The sequence below is a fragment of the Choloepus didactylus genome, chromosome 2 (assembly GCF_015220235.1).
Source record: "Choloepus didactylus isolate mChoDid1 chromosome 2, mChoDid1.pri, whole genome shotgun sequence".
NCBI classification, from domain to species: domain Eukaryota; kingdom Metazoa; phylum Chordata; class Mammalia; order Pilosa; family Megalonychidae; genus Choloepus; species Choloepus didactylus.
The window spans coordinates 37,583,863-37,599,207 of NC_051308.1; the positions used below are offsets into that span (position 1 = coordinate 37,583,863).

At 39.1% G+C, this 15,345-nt stretch overlaps 2 pseudogenes; one reads left to right on the forward strand and one right to left on the reverse strand.

Annotated features, from left to right (window-relative positions):
* Positions 1 to 3,160: 3,160 nt before the first annotated feature.
* Positions 3,161 to 5,828, reverse strand: LOC119511441 (annotated as a pseudogene).
* A 3,431-nt stretch (positions 5,829 to 9,259) lies between these two features.
* The window catches only part of LOC119511446, a 44,886-nt pseudogene continuing 38,800 nt past the window's right edge, over positions 9,260 to 15,345 (forward strand).

A 15,345-nucleotide genomic window follows, 5' to 3' on the forward strand; every position in this document is an offset into this window, starting at 1 on the left:
CATTTAAACCAAACGCTGCCAAACTTTTTCTGTAAAGGACTAGATAATAAATATTTTTTGGCTTTGCAAGTCATATGGTTTTGGTTCAGCTACTCAACTCTGCCACTGTAGCTCGAAAGCGGTCAGACAATAAGTAAGTTGAGTGGGTTTTCCTATACTGTAATAAAACTTTATTTATTGACACTGACACTTGAATTTCATATAATTCTCATGTTTCATGAAATATTTGTCTTCTTTTGATGTTTCTCAACCATTTAAAAATGCAAAAACCATTCTTAATTTTCAGTCCATGGAAAAAAACAGATAGTAGTTCAGACTTTACCTGCAGACTGTAAGTTCCCAACCCTTGATTTAAATTTAAATTATCTTATTCTTAAAACCCTTGAATTCTTTACCCTCTTTTGTTCTGCAAAATGTCCCAGCAAGACCTCAATTTGAGTTTTGTGCTTCCTTTTCTCCCCTCCTCTTTGTCTGTTCTCTCTTAGAGAGGACATTAATGTTCCTAATTTTGTGTGTTGGCTTTTAACCTATCCTTCACACTTCTGACTAAATTATCTTTCTAATTCGCTAATTTGATTGTCATATATCCTGCTTAAAATCCTTCAGAGTCCATCCCATTGCGTTGTGACCTGATCTTGTATACCCACCCATATTTACCAGGTCTTTGTTGTTGCCCTCTACCCACCCCTCCCTGCCGCCATCTTGGGTCTTTGTTCCAGCCATAATGAAATCCTTACAAATCACCAATGTATCATTTACTCTATGCCTTTGATCTTGCTACATGAACTTTCTTGAATTGTATTCCTTTAGTCATCAACTGTCTAATTCCTAACCTTCCTGGAAAACTTGGCTCACGAGTCAGTATGTCCCTCTTACAAGGGTTCTTCCCCAATCCTCCTTTTCCATTACAGTTTGACTTAAGTGTCTTAAGTACCACACTTGAAAGTAGAGTGTCTTTTTACATCTGAGCTCAAGGCGTAGGCATAGTGCCAAAGATGTACACCCACATGTGTTCATGTATCATAGATGTTGAATAAAATTAACACTGTGCAGGAAGGGATGAGTGACAAACAGTGCAGGTGGGAGATAAATTATAAAGCTATTGCTGTAGTCCAGGAGAGATATAATGATTGTCTGAACCAATGCCCAGAGCAAATAAGATGGACCAGAAATAGTTTGTAGTTGGAATTGGTAGGAACTTTCTCAGCAGAGGAATCATGGGAGAAGGAGAGCACAAAGATTCAACCTTTTTGGTCCTTACTTTTTTCATCTAAAAAAATTTAATGGCTTGGGTTAGTTCCAAGGTTTCTAATTCTATGATTATGAGGTTCTAAGCCTACCAGGGAAGCTTTGGTGGGTATGTCATGAATTTGACTTTGGAGTTAGTTAGGTATGCTGATGAAGTATCCATGGGAGATGTGGAGATGTACTAGGGTCAGGGAAATATAGGAATAGGTTTTGGAAGAACAGTTTGGGTAAGATCCATGGATTTGGCAATTATCCACATACATGAGAGCTGGAATTCCATGAGTCAATATATTCAACAAGGGAGACAGTGCAGAGATAGAAGAGTATAGAATCTTGGGGCATTCCTACCTTTCAAGTTCATGAACAAAGAAAACTTGCCAGAAAAGGAGGAGCTCTCAAAGGAATACAGAATAAAGAGGAAGTTTCTGATTTAGTTTGTTTTAGGATGGCAGACATATATTTTAGGCAAAGAGAAAACAGCTAGTGGGGATAAAGAGACTGAAAATCCTAGAGAGGAGATAGTTGATGAAGCTAGGTTGTAGAGAAAGTTAGAGGAAATAGGACTAAGGATTTAAGTAAAGAGCTCGATTATGACAGAGACAGGCACTTCTTCCTCTGAAGGGAGAAGCAAGAATAGATGAAATTATAGAGGTATTTTGAGGCATTGTCATTTTCCAGAGAGTGAGGAAGGCAAAGACTATGGGAAGCCTTAGGCTATTAAAAATGCTTTGGAATAGTTTATGTGGGGAATGGGATGGGGTTTAACCTGATATGAAAGGACTGTTTATTAAACATGATTGTGGGTGTAGGACAGGGGAGATGTGTGGTGCCTCCTGCTGCACAAACATACTTTAAGAGGATGTGGATATCTGTGGGGCCATTGTTGCCTCTAAGCACTTGAGATGTGTGCAGTCAATGAGGGTATAAATTAAAGACATGACTATGCCTATGGTTTTTTAGAGTGGAAATGAGATAATTAGAATTGAAGAACATGAAGGAGGAACTTGCTCTGAGATTCCCCAGTTGAATTGTGGTGAACGGACTCCAGACCATAGCTGGCATGGGGTGGGGGTGTTATAAAAATACAACTGGTGCTGTCTAACAATGGCTCGGCCTTCATAGAGTTTGAGGGTGCTCATAGTCATGGACTGTTTAAACAAAGGCTGCATGATCATCTTCAAGGTTTTTGCATGTATGCATTCTATTTTGGAGACAGGAATTCCAGATGGCCTCTAAATTTCCTTTTGTTCTCAAGGTTTTATGAATAGTTTACTTACATAATTCGCACACATTCTGAAGTACAGTAGAGCTCCAGGAGATCACATTCAATATCGCATGGATTCAGATACTTTGCAGAGTGAATCATGTCTTCCAGACCTAACTACATGCTGAATGATCTTGCTTATAACTTGCTTAGCTTATATCCATCAAGATGATACCTTGATCCCCAGAGTCAACACTATGAAACAGAAAGGGCTCAGCATTCAAATAGGATGCCATTATTTTTTTTTTCCTCATCAACAGAAAAATTTTATTGCTCTTAATGGCAAGCAATTAACCACGTCCAAGGCCTCAACTTACAGACACAAACCAAAGTAGCCATTTAAAGCAGTAGATAATGAGGTACAAGACATAAAATAGTGAATCTGGGGGAAAATACTTTGCCAACTGAAGCTTACACCAAACTTAGCTCAATCAACTGTTGAGCTGCTAGTGCGTGGGTGTGATTCAGGATAAGAGCATTTCTGCACAACTGATGGAGGACGGTTGTGCTTTACAAGTACTGAACCATTTTATACTGTATTGATAGGTGTACATTTTCACGTTGAAGGGAAGAGGAAAAAAAGGTAAGTCCCTCTGTGGTGCATTAGGCTGCCTTGAGGGGGCCATATTGGAAAAGTGAACTTCTTGTTCAGGCTCTGAATTCTCTGCAGACCTTGGCAGCATCCTGCAATAGCGAGTCCTCTGAACTGGCACCATGGTTCACTGAGAAAGTCATTTGTCCTTCAAGTTCATAGAGGTGGCCATCCACGTTGTAAAAGAGAATAAAATGAAAGTTTACTTTACCTACCCACATTACCCTTCCTGTGCCACAGCCTCATGGGCTGCCTGAATAGCCTCATCCTTTTCAAAGCATTTTGCTCTGTTTTCAGGTGACAACATCTCGGTTTCAGAAAGAAATGATTTCAGGACTGACCCATCCTCAAAATCCAGTTGTCCTGATTGTTGGCCACTGCATGTATAAGTCCAGATGTACCCAGGAGTTCCCAGTGGTCTACTTCATGAAGTGTACTTTAGGACTAATTCCTTGTCCCTTCAGTTCCTCAGTCTGTTTTTGTCCTGAAGTTCTTATGCTGGGTTGTGAGGGGACATGGGCAGCAGGGTGCAGGCGGGCGCTGCCCCGAACCCAGAGCCGCCACCTCCAGTCCCAACACATCTGTGAAGGGCCAGTGGACAGCGATCCACAGCTAAGCCAGTACACATTCAGCATCAGGATCATAGGCATCTGATTTTGAATCCTGGGTCTGCTTTTTTTTAACTGTGTGACCTTTGACGTTGGACCCAAGTCACTCTTTAAGCCCGTTTTTTTAAAGCAGTTTTATTGAGATATATTCACATACTATATAATCCATCCAAAGTGTACAATCAGTGGCATTCATTATAATCACAGTTGTGCATTCATCACTACAATCAATTTTAGAACAGTTTCATTCCTCCAAAAAGGAAAACCCCACATCCCTTAGCAGACATCTCTCAATCCCTCTGTCCTCCCCAGCTCTACATAACCACTAATCTAATTCTGTCTCTGTAGATTTATTTATATTTACATTTTATATAAATGAAATCATACAATATGTAGTACCTTATGTCTGATTTCTTTCACTTAGCATAATGTTTTTTTTAAATTATTTAAAAAAAAAAATTAGAGAAGTTGTAGGTTTACAGAAAAGACATGTAAAAATACAATGTTCCCATATACCCCCCATTGTTGACACTTTGCATTGGTGTGGTACCTTTGTTACAACTGATGAAAGAATATTGAAATATTACTGTTAACTATAGTCCATAGTTTACATTAGGTGTATTTTCCCCCAAATACAAATTTATTATTAATACCTTTTGTATTGTACATCTTTTCTAGTTCATGGAAGAACATTCTTATATTTGTACTGTTAACCACAGTCATCGTCCACAACAGGGTTCACTGTGTTATACAGTCCCATATTTTATCTTCCAACTTTCCTTCTAGTAACATACATGACCCAAAACTTTCCCTTTCAATGACCATCACCAACATGACTCAGCACTGTTAATTTACTCTCAATAATGTATTACCATCACCACCATCCATTTCCAAACATTTACAATCAAAATAAATAGAAATTCTGCACAAATTAAGCATCAGTTCGCCATTCTCTACCCCCATTCTATGCTCTGATAACCTATATTCTAGATACAAATGCTATGAGTTTGCTTATTATAATTACTTCATATCAGTGAGATCATACAGTATTTGTCATTTAGTGTCTGGCTGTTAGTATAACCACATGGTTATGCATTCAGCACTGCAGTTAATATGAGAGTATTCTCATTTCTCTTGTAGAAAAAAATCCCATATCTGTTATATCCCCTATTATTGACATTTAGCTTTGGTGTAGTGCCTTTGTTACCATTAAGGCAAGAATATTATAATTTTACTGTTAACTAGATCTTAGTTTACATTAATTGTATTTTTCCCTTATACCACCCTGTTCCAGTTTTCTAATGCGGCCCTTTTGCAAAATATCAGAAATGGATTGGCTTTTATAAAGGGGGTTTATTTGGTTACAAAGTTACAGTCTTAAGGCCATGAAGTGCCCAAGCTTAAGGCATCAACGAAGGGTACCTTCACTGGAGAAAAGCCATTGCCATCCGGAAAACCTCTGCTAGCTGGGAAGGCACGTGGCTGGTGTCCGCTTGCTCCCAGGTCGCATTTCAAAATGGCATTCTCCAAGGTGTTGCTCTGGGGGTGTTTTGTCTTCTCTTAGCTGCAGCTGCTCTTCAGAATGTCACTCTCAATTGCTCTTGGAGCATTTGTCCTCTCTTAGCTTCTCCAGAGCAAAAGTCTGCTTTTAACAGCCATCTTCAAACTGTCTCTCATCTGCAGCCAGCAGCTGGACCTGTGTGCCTCCTTTTAAAGCACTCCAGTGATCCGATTAAGACCCACCCGGAATGGGTGGGGCAACACCACCATGGAGATAATCCAGTGAAAGTTCTCGTACACAGCTGATTGAGTCACATCTCCATAGAAACACTCAATCAAAGAATTCCAATCTAATCAACACTAATACATTTGCCCCTACAAGATTACATTAAAGAATATGGCTTTTTCTGGGGGACATATTATATACAAACCAGCACACACCCTATTATCAACACCTTGTAATAGTGACATATGTTTGTTCTAGTTTTCTTATATTTATACAATTAACCACCATCATTGTCCTCTCTAGGTTTTGCTAAGTTATACAGTCCCAGATTTTATCCTCTAGCTTACCTTCTGGTGACATATACAATTCTAGACTTCCTTTTTCAACCATACTCACACTCAGCTTTGTTAATTACACTTACAGAACTGTGCTTCCCTCATACAGTGTTGTGCTATTTCCAAACCTTTACAAAACCTTATTGAATATTCTGTACTCCTTAAATATCGATTGCCCGATCTGTGCTCTCTTTCTATCTCCTGATTATCTGTGCTCTCAAATTTAACTCTGAGTTTGCTCATTATAGTTAGTTCATATCAGTGAGATGATACAGTATTTTTCCTTTTGTTTCCGGCTTATTTCGCTCAACATAATGTCCTCAAGGTTCATCCATGTTGAATGAATCATGACTTTATTCTTTCTAACAGCTGCATAATATTCCATTGTGTGTGTTTGTATATATCTGTGTGCGTACATATCTGCGTGTGTATATGTGTGTGTATATTTGTGTGTATATTTGTGTGCATGTGTGTGTGTATATAGGTATATATACACCACAATTTGCTTATCTACTAGTCAGTTGATGGACAAGGGTTTTATTATTGATTGCCTTTGGTTAAGGCTCTCTTTGACCCTTGGTTCAACTCATTCTAGACCTTGACAATTCAGTTCTTCATCTGATTCTCACCCTAGGTATGTGGTACAGTTTTTCAGATTGTGCTGTTTGTGTAATTGTTTCTACCCCAGGAGAAAGCTTCCTTTCCTCTCTCCCTTGTCTGGGAATCTTGATCTGTTCTGCTTGTTTTTGTTTTGCCTCTCTAGTTGCCTGTCATTGCCTCTTCTCATTGCTTTATCCAAGAGGGCAAATTCTGGGGGAGGGTCATACCAGAGAGGACTTTCCTAAGTCTGTATTTCCTAGCTAAAACAGTGCCAGGGGCCCACAAAAGGGACGCAGACCAGCTCCAAAGAGCCCTGGGGAGAGGGTGAGGAAAGACACTAAAAAGCCTTTTTGATGGTTCCCTGACTCTGTGCTTTCCTGGTCTGCCTATTAAATGGCGCCCTTCAACAAACTGTCCTCAGCCCTAAGGAGGTGCTATGACTTTAAACCTCTACTGACTCCACCCCTGTCCCTGACAAGGGGTGAAGCAGTGGGCCTCTGTGGTCCCTGTCCAGAGCAGGCCAAAACAGCATCTCAGAGCCATGACCCAGCGAACTGAATTCACCAGTCAAAACCCGTAAGCAGTACTCAGCAGTGCCTTGCACCCTTCCCCCATTCTTGTGGAAGGGGACTTCCGTATCCCTCTCTGTCCACAGCATCCAGTCAGGGCCGAACCTTAATGCATCCCACCTTGAGAGTGGGGAGCTGGCAGTTGCCATGGAGCGAGCTCCCCAGTTTTTTACCAGTTTCTCAGCCTCTTTGCCTAGCTCTTTCATGGGATGCTGTACAGTGCTCCCCTGGCCTCTGGGGTCCCAGAACAGTTGTTTCAGATAGTTCCTGCCTGTCCATTAGCTTATTTTGGAAGATGAGTCAGTCCTGGAGCTCCCTGCTCTGCCGTCTTCCCTGGAAGAAACCCTCAGTTTTTTTTTTTTGTTTTTGTTTTGTTTGTTTTTTTTGTCTGTAAATTGGGGGCATAAGTAGTTTCTACTTAATGGGATTGTTTGAGTGTTCGGGTTTGCTAATGCTGCTGTTATGCAAAATACCTGAAATGGATTGGCTTTTATAAAGGGGGTTTATGTGGTTACAAATTTATAGTCTGAAGGCCATGAAAATGTCCTAATTATAGCATCAACACAAGTATATATTCACCAAAGACTGGCCAATGGCGTCTGGAAAACCTCTGATAGCTGGGAAGGCACGTGGCTGGCATTTTCTTGCTCCCAGGTTGCGTTTCAAAATGGCGTTCTCCAAAATGTCTCTAGGCTTAGCTTCTCGGGGCAAACTCTGGGCTAGTATCTCCAAAGTGTTAGCAAAAGTCTGCTTTCGACGGCCATCTCCAAAATGTCCTTCTAAGCCTCAGGGAGGTCCTTGTGTTTGTGAGTTCTTTTATAGGACTCAAGTGATTAAATCAAGACCCACACTGAATGGGTGGGGCTACACCTCCATGAAAACAATCCAATCAAAGCTATTACCCACAATTGGGAGGGTCACATCTCCATGGAAACAACCCAATCCAAAGATTCCAAACTAATCAACACTAGTACATCTGCCTCCACAAGATTGCATTAAAGAACATGGTGTTCTGCGGGACATGATACATCCAAACCAACACATTTGAGGATTAAACGAAATGGGTTCATTTAAGTCATTTATAGCACCAGGTAGAAAGCAAGTGCTCCATGAGTACTTTTTGGTGACAAGGGTAGAGTCAAATGCCTCAAGGCATCAAACCAGTGAACAGGGGGACAGGGAGCTTATGAAGGAAATTTGGTTGAATAAATCTCAGGCAGAGTTAGATGCTGGGACTGGATCATGCAAGGAAGAAATGAGATTTTCTCTTTAAGAATATTATCTCTTATTTTATCCCAGTTAACAGACTAGATTTTCAAAAAGTAGGCGATTCACTGACATGTATCTCATTATTGAGGCAGTAAAACTCTGCACATATTGATAAAGGCACCATATAATTTAAATGAATGTGCTTTTCACAGTGCAGTTACAGCACAGCTCCTAGTAAGAAATTATCCAGGCAGCAGTTACTGTTGGTTTTAGGTATAGTGTTAACCCATTTTTTCTTTAGTCAAGACTCAGCTTCTGAATGGACAGGGACTAGACTAGCAGATCTGTTTAGTGCCTCTCATGGTGAAGAAATTAATATTTGCAAATTCTTTGCCCTTCTCTCAGTACTTTCATTAAGCAAATGCTGTGATGATAATTCCTGGGATGGTATGCAGTGAAGACCTGGATGACTGATCAGCTGGTAGTACAGCAGACACTGTTGGTCACCTACTCCAAAGCTAGTCACCTGCTTTCCTTCATAGTAGAACCTCCATTGTGCTCAGGTGCTGCCAAAAAAGTGGCCCCAACCCAGTCCTAAAGGTGGTCTCTCATTGGTCCAAGCTCATTAAGATGGCTGAATTTTCCTTACGAGAGCTTGATTTATCCCTGGAGAAGATAGACAGTTCTGACCAAGGAGACATGAGAGAAGGTTGGACAGGGTCTCCTGGGAAAGGGTTTCCTCAATCAAAAAAGACTGTCTAAAAAAGTCCCTCTTTATCTGCTGTATGTTGTCATATCTGCATGTGGTATCAAGATTTATAACAGCTGTTTTGTTAGAATGAAGGAAATTAAGTCTCAGGAGGATACACCTAGCATGGCAAAGTAGAAATCTGAAGGAAACTTAGTCCTTGATTATATCCTTGGGCTATTGTAAACTGCTTGAATACCAAGCTATGGAATTTGACTTAATCCTGTGGAAATTTAGGGTCAGTGAATGCTCATAATCTGGAATGCTCTGATAAACTTTGTTTTTCTGAATGATAACTTCAGCAGCATCATGGAGCAAGATTGGCTGTTGGGAGACATTTGAGGCAGGAAGGCCATCGTAATGGTCCAGGTTTCGGATGAAGAGGCCTGTCCTAAGGCAGTGGATGTGGGATTGGATAGGACGTGCTGGGTCGGGGAGACACTGCTGAAGTGGCAACAATGGAATGTGGTGACCAGTGGGGCGAGGGGAGGTCGAAGAAATAACAGCAGTAAGGAGGATCCTTGGGCTTCTCTCTTCGTAGCCTGGATTGATGGAGGTGTCTTTACTAGAAGAGGGAATACAAGATGAATATTAGTTTCTCTCTCTCTCTCTCTCTTTTTTCTGATGGGAGGATGGTGAGTTCAGTTTTAAACATGTCGAGTTGAGGAAACTGAATGAAGCACTTCTAGGTGGAGTTGCCTAGTTGGCATTTGGAAATATGATGCTGGAGCTGGAGAGAGTTCAGGAGGATTTCCTTACAGCTTGAATTTACAAGGATTCTCTTATCTACCGCACTATATGCTTCAGCCACTCTTTCGTTAAAGTTCCTGTATCCCTGGGAGGAGGAAGCACATATTCATGACTTCATTGAACAGATGTGCAACCAGATTTGTAGAGAATAAATGAGGTCACTAACCTCACATACTGCTGAGTGGTGGTTTCAGAGGAGGAACAGAAGCCTGGTTTCCTATTAGAACAATGCTTCTGTCAAAAGACTCAGTGCCATTTTCTTCATCACAGTTTCATCCATGAAGTTAGGCTATTTGACTTCTACATCTATTTCATAGACAAAGATTCATGTCTAGAGAGTTTTCTTCTATTTCTCATCACATGAGATGTTCATAATTGTTTCTAGTTTGATTGAGAAAGGTGAGAAACCATCAGAATAAATGCAGTTGGCTTCTTGACAGTCTTGTCTTCCACTGTCCGACCCTTGAATAGTGGTATCCTGAGGTCCTGGTTTTGGGCGGCTTCTCTATACGCATGTGCTGACCGATTTCTTCCTTTACTAGGGCTTGACTATTCACTTTGTACGGATAGCCCTTGTCTGTACTTTTTCTCCCAGTCTCCTTTTCTGATCTATAGACTCATATCTCCTTCAGTCCTCTGATCATTTTTCCATGAATGGTCCATAGATAAATTCAACATGTCTAAAGATGAACTCTCACTGAAATCCATCTCTCTCTAGAATGATAGCTCATCTAGTCATTTAAGTTAGAAACCCAAACAGCTTGATGATTTTCTTCAAGTTTACTATGTTTCTCATTTACTATCTGTGTACTTGCTAGTAACTCTGATTAGAACATCCTTTTCCTCTTTCTGCTCTCTTTCAATACTTGCTCTATGATGTCAAGTTATCTAGGAAGCTACTGCCACTGCCATGTCAGGGAAGGTGCCTGTAGTTGTCAGAATTCTAAGAAGGTCCCCATGATTCCTGCCCTCTGGTGTATAAATTCTATATAATCTTCTCCCTTTGAGTGTGGGCAGGACCTGTGAATAAGATGGATATCATCCCTATGATTAGGTTATATTATATGGCAAAAGTGAAAGGATTTTACAGGTGTAATTAAAGTCTCTATAATCAGTTGACTTTGAGTTAATCAAAAGGGAGATTATTTTAGGTGGGCCTGCCCTAATCAGACAAGCTCATAAAAGAGGGTCTAGAATTCAGTGAGATGCTCCCACCAGCTTTAAGAAGTAGTCTGCCATATTGTGAGGCTGCCATATTGTGAGGTGTCATGGAACTATGGTTGCCGCTAGGAGTTGAAAGTGGTCCCTGCTGACAGCCAGCAGGAAAGTGGAATGTCAGTCCTACAGCTGCAACCTAAATTCTGTCAAAACCAGGGTGGGGAGCTGATATCTAGCTAGAAGCCTCATGAGACCCTGAGGTAAGGACCTATGTAAGTTGTGCCTGGGCTCCTGACCCATGGAAAATGTGAGATAATAAATATGTATTATTGTAAGCTGCTAAGTTTGTGGTAATCTATTGCATAGCGTAAGAAAATTTATAGTCCCTCCTGTGAGATCCCCAAACACTTTGCTGATGTCCATCATGGCCCTGACCCCACTGACTTGAGAATCTGTTGACTTACCTGTTCCTTGCTCCAGACTCTGAGCTCATTAAAGGTAGAGGAAATTTCTTTTATTTCCCTTATATCCAGTACCTGGCACAGTGTCTTACACAACATTGGCACTCAAGGATGGTCTGAGCAGTGAATGAATGGGATGACTCATAAGGAAACAGGATACATGGTTGGAACAGACTGACTCTGGGTTTTCCACAGAAATTCTCTGAAAAGTTTCAGAAATTCAGTTTCTCAGCAGGTTTCCTGCCAATGATGAATGAAGTTATTTTTGTAGTTATGTACCTCTTTTTCTCAACTCCCAGGCATCGACTCAGATAAAAAGGTTTGAAATGCATAAATTTGTAAAAATCTCCTAAAACCTAGATCCTGCCATGGCAATGCACTAACTACTTTAGAGGGTCAGGGAAATGAATTTGTGCCTGAAACATTGTGACTTTCCCAGGAACTGATGGGAGCATCAGGAAGAATTTGTTTTGGTGGCCATTTTATGGATCAGATGACATGCTATTTTCTTTCCAACAAATTCTACCACCTAATGAGTTCTGTCTGTGTATGTGTTCAAACACTGCAGTGCTTTAAAATTATATGCCATGAATTGTAGGACCTCAAATTGGCTTGGATGGGTTTCCCTACTAGGGAGATTAGAAGAGAGAACTGAAAAGATGCTACAGTGTACCCTGTCACCGTGGTTTAGCTGTGAGTTCTAAAACATAAAATTCAAAGCAAGAAGTGTTTGAGTTTTGAGGCTCACTAATGAGCAATGCAAGACCAGCTCAAGGTCAAAGCCCCTGGGGAAGGGAAGGGATAATTAGGCTAGGGCAGGAATTCAGGTGGATTCTTTGACAAATAATAGTTTTCCATTTTAGTAACATGAGTTTATATATTTTTACTATTAAAAAGCACTGCATACTTAGTATAAAAATTCTAAATAATAAAAAATGAAAAAAAGAGGAAAAAAATCCTACCCATAGTTTCACTAAACCAAGACAATTATAATCACTGATGGCATTTTGATGTATTTTCCTTGTAATAGTTTTTCTTTACTTTTTCTGGTTAACATAGTATGGTAATATTTGCTCTATGATTTTACTCTCTGCTTTCTTCTACTTTACCTTATTAACACTAATCTTTATGTTATTATATATTCTTCATAAATATTTTCAATGGTAATTTATCCTAGGGAAGTAATTTTACATAAAGAAAACTTCTGGACAGCTGTACATGTTTACCATAGCATTGTTTATAATGGAAACAAAATTGGTATACAAAACTGGAGGTATAGCTATATAAAACCTAGGACATGCATACCATGGAATATATTTCATTAAAATTATTTCCTTAGGGTAAATTATCATTATCTAGGTAAAAGAAATGAATATTTTCAAAGATTGTGGTAAAGAGGTTTCCAGAGATTTAATTTTCATTTATTTTTGTTTTTAAATAAATTTTATATGTATTATAATTTTCATGCATAAATTGCACAAATCAAATGCACAGCATCACAAACTGAACATATCCATTGTAACCACCACTATCACCTATGCCAACACCCCAGAAACCTGTCATGTCCCCTCCCAAACACGGACATCCCTCTTCACCAAGGGTGAACCCCTATTATAACTTCTAACACAGTAGTTTTGCCTGTACGTTTAAAAAAATTAATTGGAATTATACAATATGTATTCCTTTGTGCATGGCTTTATTTGCTTAACATGATACGTTGGAAAGATTCATCTTTGTCATTGTGTATAGCAGTATTTCATTCATTTTCATTGCTGTCTTGTATTCCCTTGTATGCGTATGCCACAGTTTATCCATCCTACTTCCAAGGACTGATGCCATTGTTAGCTATTATGAATAATGCTGCTGTGAGTATTCTGGTACATGCTTTTGGGATCAAATATATACATTTCTGTTGCATATATATCTAGGAGTGAAATTGCTAGGCTATAAGGAATGTTCAACTTTAGTAGATACTGCCAAGTAGTTTTCAAAAGCAGTTATAGCAATTTAGATTTCCATAAGCAGGGTATGAGTGTTCTAGTTCTTCAAAGCCCCACCAACACTTGCCCTCATCAGTCTTTTTGATTTTTGCTATTGTGTACATGTGTAATGGAATCTCATTATGGTTTTAATTGACATTTCACCAATATCTAATGAGGTTGATCATCTTTTTGTAAGTTTATTGGCCAATTGGATATCCTCTTTTGTGAAGTGCCTATTTGAGCCTTTTTTTCCCTTATTGGATTGTCTATTGTGTTCCTATTGAATTATGTGCATTTTTTTGTTTAGTACACACATATTTGGATTAAATATTTACTACAATTTATTTTCCCCTCTCCATTATTGTTTAGCTATATATTCTTTTAGTATTCTTTTAATAGTTATCCTAGATATTATAATACATATCCATAAACATTTTATGTTCTAGTAAAAATTAGTACTTTTACCACTTCCTGGATAATGCAAGGACCTTAGAATACTTTAAGTCCTTTTATCCATTCCGACTTTTTATGCTATGTTTGACATTTAAAAAATATATAATATATAAATGTAATTTTATACAACAAAGTCATTGTTGTTTTTCCTTTTGGGATTATTTTTCTTTGGCCTGAAGAATTCCCTTTGGTATTTCCTTTAGTGGGAGTCCTCTGCTGACAAATTCAGTTATTGCTTGTCTGAAAAGTCTTCATTCAGCTTTCATGTTAGAGGGATAATTTTAGAGTATTCAGAACTCTAAGTTGTCAGATATTTTCTTTTAGTTCTCTGATGATTTAATACCACTGCCTCCTGGGATGTCATTTGTTTGTGTTGAGAAGTCAGCCGTCAGTCTTACTGTAATAAGGTAATATGTTCCTTTTCTCTGGCTGTTTCTCCTTATCTTCAGTGTTCTACAGTTTTATTATGATGCTTCTAAGCATGGTTTTCTTTTTACTTACCCTGCTTGGGGTTGATGGTGCTTCTTGAATCTGTGGCTTGAAGTCTTTCGTCAGTTTCAAAATAGTCTCAGACATTATTTCCTCAAATATTACTTCTGCCCCATTCCATCTCATCTATCTTTCTGGGACACCAATTAAACATTTGTTAGACTTAAAAAAAAAAAACCAACTATATTCCATATGTCTCTTATTTTCTTTCTTGTAAATTTTTTCCTTTCATCTCTCTCTGCTTCAGTCCAGATGTTTTCTTATGACCTATATTTTCTCTTCAGCTACATTTAATCTATCGTTAAACCCATCCATTGAGCTCTTAATTTCTGTTAAGAATTTCCATTTATCTCCGTTTTAGTTTCCAGTTCTCTCCTAAAATTCTTCATCTTACTTACTTTCTTGAACACATGCATCATATTTACAATAACTAGATTTCATGCAGATGTTTCTGTTCTATTCTATTGTATTCTGGTATATTCTATTGCATTGTCATTTTTCTTTTATTATATGGGTAAACTCTTATCTTTTTGTATGCCTGTTTTATTTCTCTTTGTGTGTGTGTGAGTCCTGGATATTGTATTGAAAAATTGTAGAGATAATTAGAAGTATTGGATATCTTCCTCCAGAGAAGATTTGCTTTTGCTTCTGGCAGGAAGTTAGTTGTGCGAAGAGTACCCGAATCCAACCAGGAAATGAGCTGTTCTGAAATTGGACTTCAGTCCTTGTTGAGGGCTGGTCTATTTCTCCTTCACCCGTTCTCCTTGGATGTAGCTTTCTGTGCTTCAGCCAAAAGCTTGGAGTATTTGCCAAGGCCCCTTCTCCTTTGTGGGTCCTAAACTCCAATTTTTATTCCCCATCCCTGTGATGAAAACTCGGCTCTTTTTCAAACTCTCAGCTGCTACTTTGATTTGACAAATGCCTTGAGGGGGAACAAAGCCCTGAATATTGAATTCACTCCTCTGAGCTTCCTTCTCTGCAGGATATTGAAGTCACAGGTTCTCACTGCCTTCGTAGCTGTTATGTGCTTGCAAACAGATATTGCAAAAGACTCAAACATATGTTTCATTCTTCCTGTTTGTTGTCAATGAGAGAGTTGGTCCAAACAAACCAATCCACTTTGCTGGAAGCAACTCCCTTTCCATTTTGTTTA